This window comes from Pseudorca crassidens, chromosome 7 (assembly GCF_039906515.1).
Source record: "Pseudorca crassidens isolate mPseCra1 chromosome 7, mPseCra1.hap1, whole genome shotgun sequence".
Lineage (NCBI taxonomy): Eukaryota > Metazoa > Chordata > Mammalia > Artiodactyla > Delphinidae > Pseudorca > Pseudorca crassidens.
This window is the reverse complement of record NC_090302.1, coordinates 29,332,337-29,339,468: the sequence shown is the minus strand read 5'-3', so window position 1 is coordinate 29,339,468 and position 7,132 is coordinate 29,332,337. Positions and strand designations below refer to the sequence as shown.

At 39.1% G+C, this 7,132-nt stretch overlaps 1 pseudogene; it reads right to left on the bottom strand.

Moving 5' to 3' along the window:
- Positions 1-909: 909 nt before the first annotated feature.
- On the bottom strand, positions 910-5,455 carry LOC137228262 (kinesin-like protein KIF17 pseudogene; annotated as a pseudogene).
- Between the last annotated feature and the right edge of the window lie 1,677 nt (positions 5,456-7,132).

The window sequence follows — 7,132 nt, the reverse complement described above, 5'->3', positions numbered from 1 at the left end:
TCCCCAGCAGCCCAGTGGCTGGAATTCCCCAGCTTCCACTGCAGGGGACACGAGTTCGATCCCTGGTGGGGGAACTATGATGCCTTGCTGTGTGGGCAAAAAAAAATTAAAAATTTGAGAGGCCACTGAAAATTATTAGAGGGAAATTTTTAAAGTGCTCATATTAAAAAAAAATTTAAAGGTCTAAAATTAATGACCCAAAATTCTGCATTGAATAAGTAACAAAAATAAAAAACGCAAAGGAAACTAAAAGTAGAAATGAGAAAAAGATAAAAGTATATATCAATAAAACAGAAATGAGGCAAGCAGTGTACAAAATTAACAAAGGGGAAAGCTGTCTTTATGACTCAGAAAATCTGAGGCAGCGCTACAGAAGACGCTGCGCGTCCTCCCCACCCCCACACGGCAGCTGACTGAGCTGCTGACTGCGGAGCGGTCTCCTCAAGGCGCAGGCAGACCAGCCACGAGCGGGCCGCACCGGCCCTCTGCTCCAAGCCTCCTCCAGTACCTCCACAGGGCTTACCTCAGGACGTGGGGCCCGTCAGCTGGGGATACCATTCCCAGGCGCCGAGATGCTGCGCTTGAGCCACGTGGAAGTTGCTCCCACTCCGTCAGAGGCCCTGAGGCAGAGCTGAGGCTCCGAGTCCACCGAGCCTCACACCGTCGCGGGTGGGCACTGACGGCAGGCAGGCTCCGAGGCAGGTGAGCAGAAGGGAACACGCCCTGGCGTGGAGAGCGAGGCGGGCCTCTCCAAGGAGCACGGGCCAGCCTCCGAGGGGCTCGCAGCCCGGCCAGAGGTGGGCTCTCTGGGGAAGAGGGAAGGAACGTTTCTTCCCGAAGCCTGTGTCTCCTAAGGCTTCCGGGTCACGGGTGTGTGTGTGGGGGGGGGAGGGGCCGAGGCCTGCAGCCTCACAGAAGCCCCAAGGCAGCTGTGCCAACCGAGGCCGCTGCCAGAAGCCAGAATTGTCTTTGCTTTCCTTACGCTTGGCCTCGGTGAAGGCGATGTCGAGGGCTGGAGGCTGAAGGGCAGAGGCTGGCGCCTTTCAGGGGCCTGAGTGGGCAGGACGCCAGAGTTGTTGCTGAGGCGGGCGTGGAGGCCAGGCGGCGGCTTGTGATGCGTGAGGCTCTTCAGAGGGTCGTTGGCCGGGATCTGGCTGGCCGGCTTGGACTGGAAGTAGTTACTGGCAGTATTTTCTCTGTCTCTCTGACTGAGCGTCCCTTGCAGCGGTCTTCCTCCTGCACGCCTGGTTCGCTGCTCTCGGCTGCCGAGATTTGGGGGGCTGGTTTGTTTTGTGGCCCTTTTGAAACTACTGGGAGACTGGTTTTTACGATGATGGGCTCGGGAATCTTCCAGAAGTTGGTTTCCTCACCCCAGCAAGACTCGCGCCTAATCGTCTCCAGGTTTCTGTAGGACAGTCCCAGCGAATCAGTGGATGCACCTGCTCCAGGAGCTGCTGGAAAAGCAGTTATGTTCTCGCCAACAGACGGTTACCAAGCCATCGATCTTCTCTAGCTCAAATTCTGACTGTTGCAGATCTTTGACCTCCGCACACACCTCCCTCTCTCTCTTTTCTCTCTCTCTCTCTCCCTCTCCCCCCTCTCTCTGCCCCCTCTCTCGCTCTTCCCCATATATATATATATCACAAATCAAAAAGGAATTAATTATCAAAAAAACTCACAAAAAACTCTTCATGGTTAGATGCATTCACTGAGAGTTCCATCAAACATTCAGTCCTGAAGTTTTTCAGATAAAGCAGAGGAGGATGGAACTCTCCCTCTCTGAGACACCTTTTGAGACCAGTTAACTCTAAATATGTATCCTGACAATGAAATTAGAAAAAAAAATTGCAGACATATATCCACCATGAACATAAACATAAACACAAAAATCGTTAACAGTATTGTCAAATTGAATACAACAATATTTAAGAGGGTAGTACCTTATGAACAAATAGGTTCAATTCCTGGAATAGAAGGATATTTGAACGTGCTTAAATTAATCAGTTTAATTCATCATATTAACAAAGGAGGTAAAACATATTTTGATAGATGCAGAAAAAGAATTTGGTAAAATTCAACACTCCTTATTCATTAAAAAAAAAAAAATCTCAGCAAACAAGAAAGAGACTTTCAATTTGTAAGTCACCTAGGAGAAACATAAGGCTAATATATACTTGATGTTGAAATATTTAATGCTTTTCCTGTAAGATTAAAAACAAGACAATAATGCCTGCTCTCACAGTTATTTAACACTCTGCTCAAGTATTTACATTTGAACCATTTGCATAAAAAATATGCAATTTTATTACCTGTGTAGGTTCTTTTAACCACCAGTGTAATCAAAATGCAAAACCATCTGACAGTTGTCTTTCTTTTATTGATTTTAACTTGATTTGATTATGGTTAGAGAACACATTTTGTATGATTTCAGTTCTTTTAAATGCATTGAAATTTATTTTATGGCCTGGGATATGGCCAATCTTGTTGAACGTCCCAAGGGCACTTGAAAAAATTTGCAATCTTATGTTGTTAAGTGTAATATTCTATATGTGTAAAATATATTCTTTTGGATGATGGCATTGTTCAGATCCTATATGTGTCTGCTGATTTTCTAAGAGTTCCTTCCATTTTTTAGGGGGGTAGGTGGGTTGAAGTACCCAACTATAAGTTCAGATTTGTCTCTTTTTTCTTTCAACTCTATCAGTTTTTGCTTCATGCAGTTTGAGTCTCTGTTGTTTGGTGTGTATACATTTAAAATCATTATATCATCCTTTTGGGTCTTTTAACATTATGTATTTGAGGAGAGGGGGCTGTGTTTCCAATGGCAGTTTAATTTTGAAAGCCTTTGCAATCTTATTTTGGTCTGCTCACTTTATCTGGTACTGCTTGGACTCCTTCTGGTCTCTGTTGATGTTGCATGAGTAGGCAGAACAGGTTTTCCAGAACCGCCAGGAGTGTGTCTTGGTGGGGAAAGCATGTGTGGAAATGGTCTGTCTTATCAGTGCCCCCTGGTTGCCCTCATTCCCCAGCTGGGAGAGCTGGAGGTGGGAAACCTCTGTATGGCTTTCCTCTATTCGTTGGGAGGATACCAGACCCCTGACATAATGCTATTCCTCCATTCCTGTGGTCAACTCCCTACCTTTCTCTTACTACCTTTAGAATTCTCTTATGTTTGTTTCTTGTGTCATTTCTAGGATTTATAGTTGTGCTTGATGATGAGCAGAGGGAAAAAAATGGTTCTGCACTGTATTGTCCAGACTAGAAGTCTCTCAAAGAAATTTTTAGAAAGAAGAAAAGGGTGGAGAACTTATATTACATGATTTCAAGTTTTATTATAAAGCTACAGTATATAAGAGGAGGTGGTGTTGGCAAAATGATAGATACTAGATCAAAAGAACAGAATAAAAAGTAAAGCAATAGAATCACCATGTAGCTTTCGTTGATTTTCCCTAAAGTTTCCAAAGTAACTAAATGGAGAATGGAAAGATTTATAAACAATTAGTGCCTGAAGAATTGGAAAGCTGTATGAATAAAAAAGAACCTCAAACTTTACCTCATACCATACACAAAAATAAACTTAAAATGAGCCATGGATCTAAATATAAAGGCTAAAATTATAAAATTTCTATAAAAATGTTTATGATTTTAACATTGTCAAATATTTATTAGGTAGTAGTATAAAGGAAGAAGCATAAAATAACAATAAGTTATAAATTGGAATTTATCATAGTTGAAAACATTTGATCTTTGAAGGATACCGTGAAGAAAATAAATAGCAAGACACAGATTGGAATAAAATATTCTTAATAAATCTGACAAAGACTGGACCTGTATCCATAATATATAAAGAACTCTTAAAACGCAACAATAAGAAAAGAATCAATCCCATAGAAAAATTGGCAAATGATATGAACAGATGATTAACAAAAGAGCATATATAAATGTCTAATAAGCACACATACTCAGCATCATTAATCATGAGGGAATTACAATCTAAGAACTCAATGTGATGCTAAGGCACAACTCTTAGAATGGCTGAAATTAAAAGGATTTGAGTTCACAGTTGGTGAAATGGGGAGCAGCTTCTCATACCCTGCTGGTGGGAATATGAAATGGTACAACCACTTTGGAAATCTGTCTAGTGATTTCTTTAAAAGTTAAATATTCACGTATCACGAAATTCAGCCTTTCCACTCGTAGGTATACCCCAAAGAAATGAAAACAGTCTGCACAAAGAACTGTATAAGAATATTCATAGTAGCTTTTATTCATACTAGTGAAAAACTGAAAACAACACATGCTCATCAACTGGTGAATGGCTAAGCAAAACGTGAAATATCCATGCAAAAGATTGTGACTCAGCAGTAAAGATGAACATACCGCTGATAAAAAATAATAAAAAAATGATGAATCTTAAAATCATTATGCCAAGTTAAAGAAGCCAAGAAATAAAAGTGTCTATGATGGCTGATTCTATTTATATATATTTTAGAAAAAGAAAACCAATCTATAGTGACAGTAACAGTATGCAAAGATTGCAAAGTGGTACAAAGAAACACTTGGTGATGAAAATATTCTGTACCTTCATATCAGCAGTGATTTTACAAGTGTATACACATGTCAAAATGCATCAAATTGCACACTTTAGCCAAGAGTTTCTTTCCCTTCTTCCCTCCTTTTGGGACCTAGAGGAAAAAGAAGAAACTGATCACACATCACACATCACACATGTAAAGATAGTACTAAATTATTTCTCTGCCTCTCAGGATATAGACAGCTTGTCATTCTTTCCCCTACAACTATGTATGTGAAGGTATAGGACAATCAAACTGTTAAAAAAGTGTGTTTTAATTGAAAGAAGAATCACATTGGGATTGAGTACAGAGATACAAGTGTTAGTATAAATATTTTTAATTTCTACTCTATGCACCCTATGTTGTTTAAACTGTTTTCATAGGATATATACTCAAATTATAATTTTAAATTGCAAGAATAAAAATAGAAAACAACACTTTTCATTTTCCCATCAATCAAAGATAATCACTGTCAATATTTTAGTATATATTTTCTCACAATTTCCCTTCTATTTTTTCACAGGGAACTGCTTTGATTATAAAATAATGTATGATTTACTGTAAATAATTTGAACTTGACATACTGTCGTTTGGAAGAAAATAAAAATCACCTAAACTCTCATTATACTGATAAGCATCAGCAACAGTTTGGTGTTCATTAAGAGATCTCTTTTATTCATGTATATGCATACACACACCCTTCTATAATTTTTCATAAACTGAATTATACATAATTTTGATAGCTACTTCTTTTTAAAATGCATTACATATGTTTTATACAGTGAAGTTCACTAAAACACTTTATAGTAAAAACGTCTATGCTATTAAAATGTTAGATGAACACCAACCTTACCCAGATTGAGAGTAATTGTCAATACCATTCGTACAAAATAGAAAATTTCTTGATTTTGCAATAGAGAAAAGTATGTAATAGGACTAGCATTACATAATATAATTGTATAGGTCAGAATGATAAGTTTCAAGAAGATTATGGAAGATCAGTGATATGAAATCATCAGGAAAGGCTTTTGAGTGGGGGAAAATAGGAGAAGCCTAACAGTAGGTATAAAATGGCCATTTTTTATACAGATAGTAGATAATGCCAAAAAACAGTTGAATTTGTAAAAGGGCTTCAAAAAAGCAAACTTGAATATAGGATGTATTGGCTTTTTATTTGCTGAATATCAAATTACCACACATTTAGCATCTTAAAAGAACACAGTTTTATTACCATATAATTTCTGTGGGTCAGGAGTCTGAGCACAGTTTAGCTGGATCCTTCATTCAGGGTCTCACAAGGCTGACATCAGAGTGTCAGCCTTCTCATTAGAAGGCATTACTGGGGAAAGATCTGTTTGCAAGCTGATCTTGGTTGTTAGCAGAATTCATTTCCTTGCAGTTGAAGGTCTGAAGTCAACATTTTATTACAGGTTGTTAGCTGGAGCTCACTCTCAGAGCCTGGAGATTGCCCTTGGATTCTAGTCACATGGTTTTCTCAAAACCTGGCAGGTTATTTATTCAAATCCAGCAGGAGAATCTCTCATTTGAATTCTCCCTGACTCTTTCCATTGCTAACCTCTAGATTATCTTTATTTTATTTTATTTTATTTATTTATTTTTTGCGGTACGCGGGCCTCTCACCGCTACGGCCCCTCCCGCTGCGGATCGCAGGCTCCGGACGCGCAGACCCAGCGGCCATGGCTCACGGGCCTAGCCGGTCCGCGGCATGTGGGATTCTCCTGGACCGGGGCATGAACCCGCGTCTCCCGCATTGGCAGGCAGACTCCCAACCACTGTGCCACCAGGGAAGCCCTAGATTATCTTTTAAAGGACTCACCTGATTAGGTCAGGCCCACTCAGGAAATGCCCCTTTTGATTAACCTAAAGTCAGTATATTAGGAACTTTAATTATATCTGCAATATTGATACACCTTTGCTATATAAGGTTACCAAATCACAGACGCAATATCCCATAATATATTCAGTTTCTTCTTGAACTCAAGGGAAAGAGATTATCAGAGTTTGTACATCAGAGGATGGGAGTTTTAGTGTTCAATTTAGAATTCTATCTACCACATAGGGGAAACGTAGAAAGGAATGGAAGCCTACCTCTTCTATATTACAGAGAGAAGGAAATTAGAGATGTTTTGGGGTCACATTCTGAAATGTGTCAAAATTTGAGAGAAAAACAAAGTTTAGTTTTCCATAAATATGAAATATAGTTGTTTTATTAGTTTAACCTAATAGAGTAGTTTAATAGATAGGGAAGCTTATACTATGTCAACTACATTTATAAAGAAGTAAATAAATTGTAAAATCTATGTTAAAAAAACTGCAAAAAATTCCTCTTTTTCTACTTTATAATTTGCAAATTCCTGAGTAAGTATTAAAAATCTCTTTATATAATGGCTCAAAACACAGGATCCAGGTCCAGAATGCCTGGTCCTGAATATTGCCTCTGCCACTTTAATGCCCTGTGACTTTGAGCAAAAAACTTAACATTTCTGTACCAGAGTTTTCATTACCTGCAAAATAGTCAATAATAATACTACATACCT